Source organism: Cyprinodon variegatus, unplaced genomic scaffold (genome assembly GCF_000732505.1).
Source record: "Cyprinodon variegatus isolate N-32 unplaced genomic scaffold, C_variegatus-1.0 Scaffold345, whole genome shotgun sequence".
NCBI lineage: Eukaryota > Metazoa > Chordata > Actinopteri > Cyprinodontiformes > Cyprinodontidae > Cyprinodon > Cyprinodon variegatus.
The window spans coordinates 578,866-595,086 of record NW_015150798.1 but is presented as its reverse complement, the minus strand read 5'-3'; the positions used below and the strand labels follow the sequence as shown (position 1 = coordinate 595,086).

The 16,221-nt window shown below is 36.9% G+C and overlaps 1 protein-coding gene across 1 annotated transcript in view; it reads left to right on the top strand.

Moving 5' to 3' along the window:
• Positions 1-1,913: 1,913 nt before the first annotated feature.
• The window catches only part of gdpd4 (glycerophosphodiester phosphodiesterase domain containing 4), a 47,046-nt gene continuing 32,738 nt past the window's right edge, over positions 1,914-16,221 (top strand). Inside the window, exon 1 of the mRNA XM_015385633.1 lies at positions 1,914-2,040. The gene's annotated coding sequence lies outside the window, so the exon portion shown is untranslated. The remainder of the gene's footprint in view (positions 2,041-16,221) is intronic.

Genomic DNA, 16,221 nt, shown 5'->3' with positions numbered 1-16,221 from the left:
GCCTGAACAGCAGTGCAGACACACAAAGAATACAGAAGCATTACACTCAGATAATGTTTTAATGTTAAACAAAAGCAGAGTGAATGGCACTACCCCTACTTCATGGTATTTTATCCACAGTCATTTCTAGACAGGGGGAAACAGGGGAGTGTACCCCTGCAGAAGTAGTCCTGGCCCCTTTTATCTCCTCTGTACTAATGGCAACAAAAATATGTTAAATAAATGATATGTGCAGGAACAGAAACCACTACGGATAGGTTCCTTGGAGAGATTTAACTTTGTTATATTTACTTTATGATTTTATTGATGATTTAAAAATGAAGTTATGCTTTTCAGTCATACTGAGATAGGCTCATCATTTTAATTTGCTGGATCTGAGGTTTCTAGGTCTGCAAATGGCTCCTTGATTCACTTAATGCATCAAACAAGAAACTTTTGACATGATTGGTTGTTTTATCCTATGCACCCAAGCTGTCTCCCTTGGCAAATTTGGTGCAGGACCGTCTCTGGTTTCATATACCGGTATCAAAGTTAAACATAATGTTTTGGCAGCAGCCCAGCTAATACCTTCTTAAGGTGTCAGGGTTGAACAAAACTCTTGGCCAGATATAGCTGTTATAAAGCGAAAAACAAAAGAATGTAGTGGAGTGATGAAAAGTAAGCGTGTTCTCCAGCAGCATAAACCAATAGCAGCATTGCTACAGAGACGGCTAAAAATCACCTAAGCTTCTATAACATTAAACAGTTTTAGTAAGGAAGGTTTGAAATTTAGTAGGACATGGTTGCTCTGGCTAACTGATAAATGAAAGACTTGGGAGAATAAAAGTTTTGCAAAAGTGGATTTACCTCATGTCACTAAACCTGGAATAATTAAGTCTAATTTGCATCGGCAAAACCCAATATACAGTCTTGGGACCCATTCGTTTGTCCCATCTCTACAACCCCCCAAAAAATCAACAGGAACACCTTACCCTTTGAACCAGAATCAACATAAAATAGTGAAATAATTTTCAACCTCGCATAACAATCTCTTCGTGAACTTTAGGGGTGTGCTGCAGGGGCGGAGCTAGATGTGGTCAGGGGTGGCCATGGCCACCCTTAACCAATCATTGGCCACCCCTGTGGCCACCCCTACCATTTTTTTCTCTCAAGTAGAATATTCCAAAAAATTTTAATTTTAATATATATTAACAATTACTTGACAACAAAGACACTGTGGTTAATTATGCACATCAATATAGCAACATTAGAGATGATTAGTACAGAATTCATGCTTTTTCAGAACTAGATTTTGCGTTATATGCCGTAAAGAGAAAATGATGTGTCTCTGGAAGTCATCTAAGAGTTTTCAGTAAATAACAATTTTAATAAAAACCTATTAAATTATCAATTTATGTTGATATTAGTACTTATAAATATCAATGTAATGTATAATATTGATAAAAGTAGGTAAGTAATGACGATGGAAAAGATGTTCGCTCTAGTACTGAAACCTCAAAGAATTTTGATCAAATATAGCTTTTATCTAAACGGATGTTTAAATATATGGATCTATTTGTTAGCAAAGGCTGTAGGAAACTATAGTTGTCTTTATTTATGAACATGGACGTTGTGCTTGTTCCTGTTGGAACAGTGTAGATTGACCCTGAGGTTCCGGTGCCTATCATCTTTTTCTCCAACCCCCCCCCCCTCAGTATACATTGGTTATTGCCTGGCCACCCTTATAAACATTTTATGGCTACGCCTCTGGTGTGCTGCTCTGGGGAATACAAATACAGGTATCTAAAGCTAATTATTATTACATGGACCCGTGGAGATGCGGTGACGTAAGCAACAGGTTGATTGGAGCGGCTCGCGGCTGCCTCGTGCCTGCAGTTCCATTCTGTGCCCAGCCTGAGCGCGTGCGGTGTCTTCATGCGGAGCAGGGAGAGCTGCACTGCTGCACGAGACCGTCCACTGCAGAACACTGGGCTCGTGACTCAGAAACTCTCAGCGTTGAAAATAAACCCAGAAGCTCGTGAAGCAGCGGGGTGGCCGCAGGTAAGAAACAGAATGTAGTTTGTTCTGTCATGTTCTGTTTCTGACAAACTGTTAATAAATGTATGGAGCTTTGATTGTGTCACAAACGGACAGCGGGACCGTGTCGCTGGTTTAGAAACGTAGGCTATTGCTTATTACACTTTTTTATTGTTAAAATGTTTTTAACTTTACAGCAAGGCTTCTAAAATAACATTTATTATAATAAACAGGCTCGCATAACCCCTCATTATAAAGATAACAGTGCAGCAAATATCTGACAGCAGGACCAGATCTATTAGGAAAGATGCTCTCATAAAGGAAAACACTTTATAAACATTTGGGACAGGCCTGCCTAATAAATTATATTTTATAAGCCTTTAAAATCAGCCTTTCTTAGTGCTGAATAACGGGACCAGCTAATATATTGATAAATCTCTAGTAAGAAGAAACGTCATTGGTTGAATTAAGACAAAATAACGATTCAGATATTTTGTTTGATTGTAGGGGATATTTAATCATGAAAAAACAAATAACAAACGCAAAAGTTTGTTTTACACTGTTGTTCAAAAGTACAAAGATGCAGATAATAATGAAAGCAAGAGCCAGCTGTTGTTTTCTTAATTACATGGTTAATTAGTCCAGTCTAAAAATAAATATTAACATTTATAATTACATTTATAATTATCAAGCTGCTCATTTTTAATGGCGTCATACTTATTTTTTTCCTCATTCTTATATTTAAATCTCTCTAATTTACATCACTTTGTGATTCCCTGTGTGCTAATTTTCCATCTGTCCTAATGGAGATTTCAGTGATGTTCTTCAACAGAATTGTAATTCCCTGAAATGATTTTTACGCTAAGATGTGTGATCTATGTCTTTTGATGCATTTCTTAGAAAAATAGCAGGATAACAGAATTATACTGTATATGATGAGTGAAGAAATCAATAGGCTTGGTACAGTTTTTCCTCCTTCCTGTTCATAAAATGCATAAGGATTTAAAAAGAACAGATATAAATGCTCAAGCACACTTCTGATACAAGTTGTATGGAATATGAGCTTTGATGAAATTATGGGAAAAATCTAATAATCTCTTTGAAAACCAATTGCGTCTATTGGGAAATATTAAGCACTTCTTTTTTCTTTTATAGCCAATTTTTTTTTCTTTTGTGGTTCATGAACCTTTGAGAAAAAATCTGACAAAAGAGTAACCAGCAGCTAATCCTTGGAGAAAATTTAAATCAGAGCAGCTCAGTACATACCATATAAGTGCATCTTTAAGTTATACTGCATTTTTACACCAATAAGGTAATTTACAAATTGCCATGAGTCTAAAACATCTTTTTTTTTTTTTTTTTATAATCTGTAGTCTGTCTTTAAAAAATTGGAGAAATTGGAAAACAGTTATACGTATAATAAATACACATAACTGTATAATTAAAAACCAAGCAGTGAATGATCTTAAGGTGCGAATATTGTGCTTGGAGTTATGCGTTACCGCTACAGTATGTAGCGGGTGGCTCAGATATTTGGAACATTTTGAGATAGAGGCAAAGGTCATTATTCTAGTGAGGCAGAGGTCACATTTTTGGTAGATATAGTGAAACCAGAACAAAGTATGTGAAGCAAAATTCGCAGGAATAAAAAAAAAATCTGAACTTTTGTGTATATTCGTATCATGAAAGCTAATCGGGGTCTAGCTGTTGTGAAGTAAGATGCTAGAAAGCAGGAGAAACTAGAAAAATGGAAAATAAAGAAAATAATGTTGACAAAGTCTGAACAGTCTGAACACACCATGAAACATGATTGTTCACTACAATTTGCAGCCTGTCTTCAAAAAAATTTGAGAAAAGCTGTGCTACAAAAAGCTAGTATTACAGAAGCATATACTGAGGGAAAAATAATTGAAACCAAGCTAAGGACGGTCTAATACAGTATTTGAGTGATGCATCATCTTTTCAGCTGTGAAGTCTGTCCCTGTAGGTCTCTACAGTAACAGACATCAGGAGGAAACTATGATAAGAGGAGGAAATGTTCTCTATAGATCAGTACATATCATTGTGTTGATGTTGATATTCAACGTTTTGCTTGTGTCTACTACCATCAGGCCCCGGTCTGAGAAAATGGGATGAATCAGAACTCCTGAAAATCCTGCATACCCAGAATTTTAGATTTCAGAAGGCCAGACAGCCGTAATCCTGAGACAGATTAATACTCTATGATTTCCTGAAGTTATCCTAAATCTGTTGCTCATTTGAATTGAGATCTTTTCTGAAAAGTGTCATAAATGAAGATTTCTTTATTACAGATACCTGTAGATGTTGGCAAGCACATCCTCATTACGCTCCATACCATGAGATGTATTTTTTATACAGATTTTTAGACAGAATCAGTAATGAATCTTAAACAATTCCAGCCACATATTGCTCATATGACACAAAAGTGAAAAGTTATTTGTCTGGCTTTTAATTTTTAAGCTGAAGGCAAGCTGCCAGAAGTTCATCAGATGGATCATCATTTATTTCAACTGTTGCCCTTCTCCTTTGGTAGAGAGAAGAATTTCCTAACCTGCCATGTTTGTTTGAATCCAGACTTGAAGCACTCATAAAATATCTTTTCTCCTCAACCTTTAAAAATCTTATGAAGGAAATCAGAATAGAACAAAGTAGAGTCATTAGATTAACCTTCCAACATTCACAAACACAGTTTTTAGGCGTTTCATTATTACAAATCGACAACTGCAGCTACCAGTGAAGGCAATAATTAGTATCTCCCATTTTCAAGTAGAGATTTCAAGTAGAGATGCAATTTTTTTCTGATCCAATCCAATATAATGCATTGGCTGAGCGTATGGGTCGATACCAATCTGATATTACAGTTGATGGATTTAACAGGAGGCTGAATAGATCAGATTAATCCTGATTAATCGATTATTGAAATAATCATCAACTTATTTAGTAATCGATTAATTGTTTACTGGAGTATAGAGACTGTAAAACATGCTGACAGAGCGACCCCCTTAAGCTGGGCGTACACTATACAATTTTTTGCCCTTTTCGGGCCGACTTTCCAGTCGTGTGAGAATTTTTTGATCAGGCCAACGTTCAACCTGATCGTGCGTTGTGTAGTGTACAGGGGGTAACAAGGGGCAATCACCCTCTCACCACCACCTCCCGATCAAACATATTTGATTTTCAGTTGACCGTCGTGGGCAAATCGCTCAATGGGCATACGCAAACAACGATTCTTCTTCTTCGTCTCAGATGTAAACACAGAAGCAGAGCGGGGGTGCGGGTGAAATGGAGTTCTTTCTGTAAAATTGACAGACTATAGTAGCCACGTTTGCTCAGCCATGTCTTTGTCCAAATACGTCACCGCCTTTTCTTTTTTGGGCTTTCAGGACACAAAATTGCACAAATTGCCAAGGCAGCACATTTCACTCTAGTGATCTTCATATTCCTCTTCTACTCGTTTGGCTTCTGGATAGACGAGTCTGAGTAGCGCCATCATCACTGCGGAGCTGAGTCCGATGGGGTTTTAAGTCGTGCAGTGTGAGCAGGTAGATCGCATCAGAGCGTCATGCTGCAGTGTGAGAGCATACATCTTGAGCTGTGAACTCACACAGTGTGAGCTCTAGCTGCGACTAACGATTGAAAATATCGCACAGTGTATGCCCGGCTTTAGAGCAGTAATTATACGATGAGTGTTAAAAAAAAATAATATTATTAAACCAAAACCTTTTTGCTTTTAGGTTGAAAAAAAAAACAGTGGTTTCGTGCATCAGTATGATCTAACCAGAACTCCTGCAGTGGAAAAGTCTTAGTTTCACCTGATATCATTTCTTTCAAAAATCTTCTTTAAGGAATCTCTGGCTATCTGATTATTAATTGAAAAAATAACCGACAGACAAATCGACTTGCAAAATAATCATTAGTTGCAGCCCTAGATTTAACCATATACTTCAACATGTAAATAAAGGCATCATGTTTGACATAAAAATTTTTTAAAAGGGTAACTAATTAACAAATATAACATATAAACCACTAGCAGCTCTGTGTGATGATGTAATCATGAATGGAGTCATTAAATTGAAGTTGAACTTGTTGCTGTGTATGATATAAATAAAAATCCAGATGCTGGATTATTATCCGATCCAGCTTATTAGTCAATATTGGAGCCGATAACTGATCAAAGTGTTGGATCGGTGCATCTCAATTTCAAGCAATATCTATTCATGTTTAGCTTTCTAGGCCTAACTGGAAGCATATGGCATCGCATTGGCGATGGCCCTCCTCCTTCACTAAATAAAGGATAATAGATTTTATTTTAAAAATATTTTATACTTATTAAACGTGTATCTTTCATTCCTTGTACATTTCACAGGGAGGGACATAAAAATATTAATATCAGCTTCATGTTTGCTCTTGCCTCATGAACCAAGGTTTGACTTCATCTTATTTATCATGGCTAACGAAGGGTATATAATTGGGTCGGTAAAGATTAGTCATAACAAAAGCAAATAAGTGGACCACACCTGATTAAACTGCAATGTTGTATTCTATCTTTAATTAGTGCTTTGTCTTTTTTGCACCTGCTGGTTTACACCTAGACATGAGGACACAGACACACTGATTTTTAAAATGTTAAATAAAGGTAATGTTTAGGATAAAGAATTATTTCTCTGTCAAATCTCACTCATACACTGTCACTTGTTAAACCTCCTTATTATGGAGCTTCTTTACCTAGCCCAGTTAGCTAAGTAATCCTGAAAAATCACCATAACTGCTCTAAACTCTGGAAAGTTTTGATCCCACTTTCTGAGACAGGGCCCTGATGTGTTTTGTTATTGCTGTCTCAGCTGTTTCTGGTATTCCTTTGGTAAAACGAAATTTATTAGATAGACTATTGTAATAAAATACAGCCTTAGGAAGTATAAGTGATGCTTTTAAAAGGTTCTCAATTTCCAGTTGTTGCATAGAAAGTTAGGTTTGTTATACTTTTTCTTTAAGTAATAAAATGTCTACAATCTTCTGTCTGCATTTATTAATCAGCCATTTTCAAACCTAATTCTAGCCTCTAAACCTTTGTGACTTTGTTTTGTCAATTATATTTCTTAACCACAAAATGAGCCATTCACATATCAGTTCTTATTAAAGGGGCAATATTTTCCTGCCAAATATAAACGCAGACTCATCCTAATTAAATTGGTGCTATTGCTTTGAATAAATAGTCCCACAGGGTGAGCACCCGGTCCAGGAGTGATGGTAATTAAATAATCTTGATTTCCTTTTTCATGAAAGCTGTTTAGCAGCTGTGAGAATGACACAGTTTACAGTACAGCTGCATAAATAACCTCTGAGTCATTTTCTTTTGAGTTTGCTCCTTTTTGTTTTTTATGGTCATTTGTAATTTTTTTAGCATTGGCTTTTAAAGCTCCTGAATTGAATTGAATGTCCTTTTCCTACAGTCTATTTTTATCTAATCCAAGCTGATGTATCAATAAGGACATCCAGGTTTACTGATTCTCAAGCTGTGGGAGTTAAAGATGCGTAACAAAAATAACTTAAAAATAAATTAATTTAATTGCAGTATTGTAAATTAAAGCTGTTTATGGGTGAAAATTTCAACCTTTAACTTCTCCATTTTGTCTATATCTCTAGTTGTTGTCTCTCCTGTGCTTAGTCCCTCCCTCCTCTATGGAGTTATAGCACAGCTTACCAACCTGGGTTCTTAAATCTCTTAACCTGTTGGGTATTACCTCACATAGGGACAAAGGTCAAATACCCTGACCTTCTTGCTTCTTCCCAAAGCCACATCCTTTTCCAACAAATAAGTCAGGGGTATGAGCAGCCAGGATACAACCCTTCCTTAGTCTCTCTGGTTCAAGACAGCCTTCTGTTCTCTTACAAACACACTTGGAAGCTGATCAATAAAGTTTTAACAACTGAAAAGTCACAAGGATGTTGTTTTATCAAACCTTGGCCAAAGGAATCCTAATACTTCTCATTCTGTCACCCTACACCCGTTTGTTTTAAACCACTGAAGAACTCATTATAAAACACGACTGAATTATTCCACGTCCAGTTGTCAAACTAGATTTTAATTTTGCTTTATTAATAAGTTGTTGGCAGGGAATAAGCAGCATCTGCATTTAGCACAACTAAAAATAAAAAATCAATCCATCAAACTAATCTTAACTAAACTGACTACCGAAGGAGATGCTTCCTATATTTAGGCGTGTGAATAGACCACTTGTATTCCAGGTATATGAGTGTCTCTTAGTTTTGAACAAAAGGGAAATAATCTTCCCCTTTTCTTAGTGAGGATGGCCGATCACCATAGGCTGGGTGAATTAACAGTTCACAGATGTCATCTCTATATGATTTAAAATCCGAAAATGGGTATAACTCCAACTGTAGTTCCACCGGGACTTTTTCATTAATTCCATTAGTAAAATCCTAACCCAATGGTCCAACCTGTCAGATATCCATGCATGTACATCAAATAATCCAAAATACAAATAGTAATCCAAGCAGGAATCCTAAAAGAGAAGTATTATTCCACATCCACTTTGAATTATCCCTCAACTCCACTGATCTAGAAAACCAAAAATGATCTCCAGTAGTCGTAATCCTGTCCAAGTTGGTTGGAAATTAGAAACAGCAAGAAAGGAGGCAAACTGGCTCATTTTTTTAACCCATCAGAACTGGGCAACCTAAAAACAGAATTTCGCTTATTTTATTTTCTTGAACTTCTGAGCAATGCAAAGAATCGCCAGTGAAACCCACCTGTCCAATGATGGCCATCCTTTGTCTCAGACAATTATTCAGGCAGCTTGCTGGTGGTTAAGTGGTGCATTTATATATATATATTTATTTTCTTTTTCTGTCTTTTTGTTGTTGCTTTCATCAGTTGTTTTAGTTTATTATATATATAAAAAAACCTTAATGTTATGTAGTTGTTTTCTGTTATTTATATATTTTTTAGAGGTCATATATTTGTCTTTATGCATTGTTTTCTTTTTGGTCTTCTTTTGTGGGAGTGGTTATGGTTTTATTCATTTAAACCTATATTTGAAACAAATAATGAGATGGAAGGCCTTATCCAATCAGAAATGTTTCACGTAAACATGTCAGGTTGAAGGTACTAATTTAATTCGTTCTGACCAGGAAGAAATTTCATTCTGAAAGAGACGGGTGGTTTTTGCTGATTGCTGCTCTGATTGGTATCCATGCTCACACCCACTCCGATCTCTAGATCGGTGGACATCCACTGTGGATGTGTACAACGTTTACGTATTTCTGATATTTAAAAAAAAAAACAGGTTGTTCCATGCATGCTTAAATGATCTAATCTGATTGAACACTTGCTACGTGTATACACACACGTCATGTTTGGATAATTTTATTTAGTGTCTGTGTGAACACAGAATTTCCGATCCACCAATAGGTCCTATCGAATATGGGCATTTCTCTGTTCCCCTCAAACAGCAATGGCCTATTAAAGGCTTTTTTGTTAAATCTTTGAACAACTCCTTATTTTAAAAAACAACTATGTCCAGATAGGGCATTATAAAGTTAATGGCAGTATATTGTACCATAATATGTAACGAGCAGGGACTGGACCTAGAATTCAAACCAGCACAGGTCAGTGACGTTTGAAACAAGCTTTGAAAAATAACTCAAAGCGGGGGTTCGGGGGCGCTCTGCTCGCTCCAAAGCAGGAAACCTCCTGTGGCAGAGACAACAGGTTAGTGATCAGCTGATGGTAACGGGCTAGACTAGAGTGAGAGAAGCTGTATCACTAACCTGATTGCGGGGCGTCCGAATCTGGGGAACTGACTTGATGTTGGAGAGCCGGTCCGGTTATGGGATCCGACTTGGTCCAGGGCTTTGGGGGGGTTACTAGAGGCGTTATCCAGAGAGGTCCGGGGTCCAAACACAGAGAGAACAGATATCCAGCGGCAGTACAGGTAGGGTTATCCAAGAGAGGAGGTCCAGGTTCGGTCCAGATCTGTTAACAGGCAGGCTCAGAGATTTCACAAGGGTTAGGGGGGAAATCTGGTACTCACAAGCAGGCAGGGTCAGTTTCACGAGAAGGCTTTTCTGGGTCAGGCTGGTAGGCAGGTCGAAGGACAGAATCGGGTCAGGCAACAGACAGGTAATCAAAAGGGGAAATGCTGGAATCCTCGAGCAGGTGGCTAGAGACAATCTGGCACTGGCAGCTAATCTGTACAGGGTTTATATGAGGTGAAAACAGGTGGAACCAGTAAGGGCTGATTGCAGTGGAGCAGGTGTGATGAATGGTGGATCAGACCAGTTACAGAACCGAGACTGTCACAAAATAATGTTTTAAATGATTAAATACCTGAAATAATCAATATATCAGTAGTTTTTTATGTAAGTGATCAAAAATACCACAACATAAAAATAAGGTAACAGATACAGTCACTGATAAAACTCACTGGTTCTGATGGCTGTTTCTGCTGCCTGAACAGCTAAGGTACCAGCTTTGAGTAAGCCTGACTGTGGCAGCTATTGGGTTATTGCCCATGTGAAACCAAGTCGAGGTTCAATTAGGCCAGGAGATCCAGAAAACACCAACGTAGTCCTGGATCTTTGTTTCAGGAGATGTCAAAGAAAAACCTGGGTCTTTTTGTTGGGTCTTCCTCAAATCATTCAACAAGATAATAAACCCAAAACATTTGGCTGAGTGAACCAACCTTCTTACAAATCCCTATTTTTTTTTTTCAAGGTGTGGTAAGGCTCAAGGCTTTCCATTTAAAGCAGACCAGACGAATCACAACGCAGGAGGGAGGCTCATAATGCAGCAACTCTTTCCTGTAACCATAACAGCCAAGGTTGCTGCTGCAAGGTTTAAATTATGCCTGTATTATGTCCTGAAAGAGATGTATATAACTGAGCAAGAGCTTTTCTTTAAAACAAACACAAAAAATCTTTTTTTTTTTTTTTTTGCATCCCATCCGTAGATACTTGATTGGTTCTAAACTGTTTCTGCTGACCCTGTTGGTCCTGCCTATAAAATAGGACTCTACTCCTTTCCACACTGAGGGATTAATGCTAAATACAAAGACTTAGAAAGCTGGTGGAACTTAATGTTTTTTCCAAACAAAATAACATTTTAAAAGAAAATATCGCTGTAATTGAGAAGAGAACCTCAACAGATCAGTGAAGTCAGTGTAAGCAACACAGGAGAGAAATTAGAGGACGTCTGAACAAGAATCACTATTTCCAGGTCCAAAGATGTGAAAGGATCTTGGATTGCAGTACAATTTATAATTGCAGTAATAATCTCCACATCTGGACAGAGGTTTGAATTTTATATTCAAATGATTAAACAGCACGAGCCATTTATCATGAGCATCTTCTTCTTGTCTGGGTTGTGGGCCTCGTTTTAGTTGCTGGCAGTGCTGCAGTGTTGTTGGGAGCTGTGGTGTGATGCGTTCGGACAATGAGTGAACAGCAGAGAGCTGACTGGTCTGGATACAAAGAGCTGTATTGTTTAGTGTGAGTTCAGTCTTTTCTGCTCTAAGTCCAGCTTTCTGCTACAGCATCATCCCTCTGATAGTGTGTGGTAGCTACTCAACATGTTACCATTAAGTTCATGCCAGTTTGCCTTTTAGTATTTGCAGAATTGTTCTTAAGGATTTTGTTTAATATAATTACTTAAGTGATTATTCTCAACAAGGTAGAACCTTGAACCAACTCATATTTATATTATATTTACATTTGGTAATCGTTTTTGCTTCAGACCGAGTGTGTTGACTGAATCCTCTCATGTTATTTATAATGATCGATACTAATTAATAAAACATGATAGCTTAGTTTTAACAATCAACAATACATGTTCATTTAATCCAGTATCCTTTACCAGATTTGTTAAAACCAAGCATCAAATGTTGGCAAGGAAGGTGAAAAGTGAATAATCATTTGACTTTTTAAACTTTAGATTAAAAACATTTTCAAACTGTTCCTTAAACATTGCTGACACTAACATAGAGTAAATATAAAAACCTAGTCAGTTATTCTTCTAAATCTAAATCTAAAAGTACATATTTTCTGGTTACATTAGTCTGTGCTGTTGCTTTGTTGGAAAATTTATATTGTTTTATTTTCAGTGTAGAGTCTTGATTCACTCCTGCCATAAATCACAGAGGTTTTGATTTGTCTTGGTTCATTTGTTCATGTTTATTTTTTTGGAAATACAGGAATTTCTGACAAATGTTGGTTGTATTAAATGTGTGACTATAGTGAATATCTCATATTTTACTTAGTATTTTATATTTTAATTTTAAAATCTCATATTTTAATTGTTATGTATGTCTCCATGTGGCTGGCTTAATGTATCCTCATCTATAGCCTCAGGAAAAACAAAAAACAAACAAAAAAACAAAAAGAACCTTTCAGCGCTTCTACACCTTAACACCATCGTCTTGGTTATTTTCATTACAATTTGCCTCTGAAGAAATGTTTTAAATGTCAAATACAGATGAACAAGATAATGATATGATTTGCAAAACAAACCAAACAAAATCTTGTTTTTGGGATGTATGCATCTTTGACATTTTCATAAAACAAATCCAAACTTGCATACTGGGTTGGCAACATCTGATGGTGGAATGTGTACCGTTGCCAAAATAAAACAGGAGAAATCTCTTGGTAAATAATATTGACATAAACCAATAACAGTCCAACATCTTAGCTTCTCTTTAAATTACTAATCCCTCTCCTTTGGTTTTGCAGGTCCTCTTTAATCCGTCTGTTCTCATAATTAGAAAGGAGGAGAGATATGGAGTCACAAATATCATCCTGAAGCCATCTCTGTTTTAAACAGTACTGTTTTGCTAAAATATGGCTGGGTCCTTTTTAGCATTTGAAGTTTATCTTTATTTTTCTTACTTGGCCCATTCTGATAGATTGAAGAGATAGTTTGACCTTTCTTCTGTCCTCGTTTCTCTTGCCTGCGTCCCTTAAGCTGTAGCTGCTTTAACACTAATAAATTATAATGAAAAAAGTTATACACAGTTCCAAACATAATCTCTTTTAAATCTGGATGTAATTTAAGAATGATGTAAGAATAGTTAGAAGTTAAACACTGCAGCTCATGCCATTTAAATTAGTTGAGGTGTGCTTAAGTCATTCTATCCATTCTGCATCTCTGCACACCCAGTGGATATATTACTTTCTTCTAGTGTAGGTTTTGCTGTGTCACTTACAAATGCTCACTATAATACTGTTCAATATCCCACTCAGCTTCTGCCTTTCAGTCACAGTATATACCAGAACTTGGCTCCTTGATTGGCTGCTGATTTTCTCACGATGATAAAGGAAAACCTTTTTGCCTCTATTCTGGCTGTTAACATTTGGTCTCTCTACAGATTGATCGCCAGCTCCTCAGAAAACTTCAGCCTCTTATTCCTGAGCTCCTTTGCATTCTTTGCATTCATGTAATACTTAATTTTCACAAAGGGATCATAAAAGTTTAATCCAATTGTGCGCATATTTAGTGAAACCCACAAACCTCAGTTGTACAGCTGCTCTTCAGGAGCTGTGATTTAGTTGGCTGATTTAAAAGGCAATATATGAACTCTATAGGGATTTAAACCTTTGTCTCTGCTGTTGATAAAGTGCGACTTTGGCTTTTGAATTAAAATGAAACCTCAATAAAATGCAAGTCAGCTGTTTTCATTTTTTTCACTAATGTTGTTTGGCCACTTACTATTAATGCTGAACTAGATGCTTAATTCTTGAACTATTAACAAAAATAATCAGTTGATATTATTCTCACCCTATGTTAATCTTCCAGATTCCCTGGATGAGAACCTTCCAACTCAATAGGTTTTATATTTCCAGTTATACTGGAATCTGTTGGGTTATAATTTCTTTTTGGCAGAGATGCACCGCAGTCAGCCATCCTGTCAGATTTAAAGAACCCAGTAAGTGAAACATGATAGACCTATTCCACAAGATGGCATGTAAGGAAAACAGGTTAGCTATCTTAATGTTCAATTATTTAAGGGACAGACAGCCAACATGTTCTCTTTGTCACTATAATGTGTTTTTAAATCATCTTTGATGGTTGCTGCTTATTTTATTGACACCATCCAAGGTCTTTTTGATCAGAAATGTAGGTGTTAATGATAAAGCACTTACAAATAGATGTAGTTTACTGTTACTGGGTTTATACCCAGAAACATCATAGTGGGTACAAATGGGGTTAGGCCTATAAAGAAAGATGGAAACTGGAAGAGCTATATGAGTAAAAGAAAAATACAAGGGCTGTCTTTATGTTAGTAAATAATGTTATATGCTGGATTTTATGGAAATAATTTAGCCATAGTTTTATCCTAGCCATGTTCAACAATCTTTACTTTAAAAAGTGTAAAAACAATTAATGCTACATACAAACTGGTATGTTATTTACATTATGATACAGCTAATTGAATAAATACAAATAAAGCTTTTAGAGTACCTGAATTCTTATCATCACATGACCGTGATGTAGATGCTGTACAGAAACATAAAGGCTCTCAGCAAAAATTAGTGATGAAATATTTATAAAAAGTTTGAGCAATATTTGAAGGCTATTGCATTTTTTCGATTAGTTGTTGGCACTCTGAATGTTGAAATTTATTACCCTATTTAATGATATTTATCGCAATGGCAACATTGCCCCCTAAGAGACGTTGGATACATTTTTATATGGAATGCTGATTTTTGCAAAAACCATGAAAAAAAACTCAAACAATGACAGTCTAAAATTATATTTTTACTTCTAGTATTATTATGTTGTACAAATTCAATTTAATTGTGAAATAATAAAACAGGAAAATGATTATATGTAAAAAAACAATTGTTTGGTTTTCTAATATTTTTAGGGCAAGTTAAAGGTGCCGTAGGAGATCTTGGAAAAACAGCTCCAGCAAGCTATATTTTTGAACATACACAACCATGCCTCTCCCTTCAGACCACCCTTCGAAACCACGCCTTCAAAACACATGAACGCGCATGTTGTCTGTTGAGGTGTTTGGATGTTTCCGAGATCGAGAACGAAACAAGCCGAGACCGAGTGCTCATGACACGAGCTAACAACAACATAACAGTGGCTAGCTTCACCAAGTCAAAGGCGATATGGGTGTGAACAGCTAGAGCAGCAACGCTTATGGTTGCTAACCAAAGACAAAAAAAATAAAAATCGAAATCTAGAAAAGTAATTTTTTCTTAAAATAAGTGCACTTGTTCTTGAATTTAGAAGATAAGAGACATTTTGCCAATGGAACAAGACAATTTACATTTAAAATAAGAAAACGCAATTGCATTGTTTTATTTCAAGTGCATTTTATTTAAATATCTTGTTTTAAGAGTAAAAATACTCATTCCATTGACAAACTATCTCATTGACCTACTCAAATTAAGGGTAAATACATTTAATTTAAGGCATTTTTACTCATTTCTAGATCGTTTTACCAGTGTAGGAAGCCGAGCATAAACATACCCAAAAAAGCAAAACATGTACAGACAAAACATGCTTTTTTCCCCCCAAAGCATTACATTGACAGCATGGGCTTTGATGGCCAAAGCCATGTTTACTTGAACATATGGTGCTTGCTTATCAGAGCCGGGAAGTGAAGCCAGAATAGCGGACAGAGGTGGAGGGGACTTAAAAAGTCCTTGCTTTGTAGGTGTCGAGCTGGGTAGTTGCTGGCCGATCGCGTTGTCATAACTAACAAAAAACACACAGGAATCACAATTTGTACCGGTCATCGCACCTACAAGAGCATTGGCAGGTTGATTCGTTCATGTGTCAGGGTACGCGCACGGGGGGGAGGGAGAAGCGGACGACCCTGATTGACGTGTCAGGAACCAATAGTGGACCACGGACCGTGTAATTGATGGGGGTTACTCATTGATTTCACGCTGTAGCGGGGACCATTTTTTTCCCGTTTCACTTCCAGAACTTCTATTTCACTGCTTGCTATGCAGCTGTGGGGAAATCTTCAAGCAACATGGTAAAAAATGCGTCAGAAAATGTCTCCTACTACACCTTTAAAAGGTGGCGTTTTGGAAAGGTCAAGAGATCTATTCGTCACTCTGGAGCCGCAGGTCGCTGGAACCGGGTGTACCGTATTTTCACGACCATAAGGCGCACCGTACTAAAAGGCGCAGTCTCAGTTATGTGTG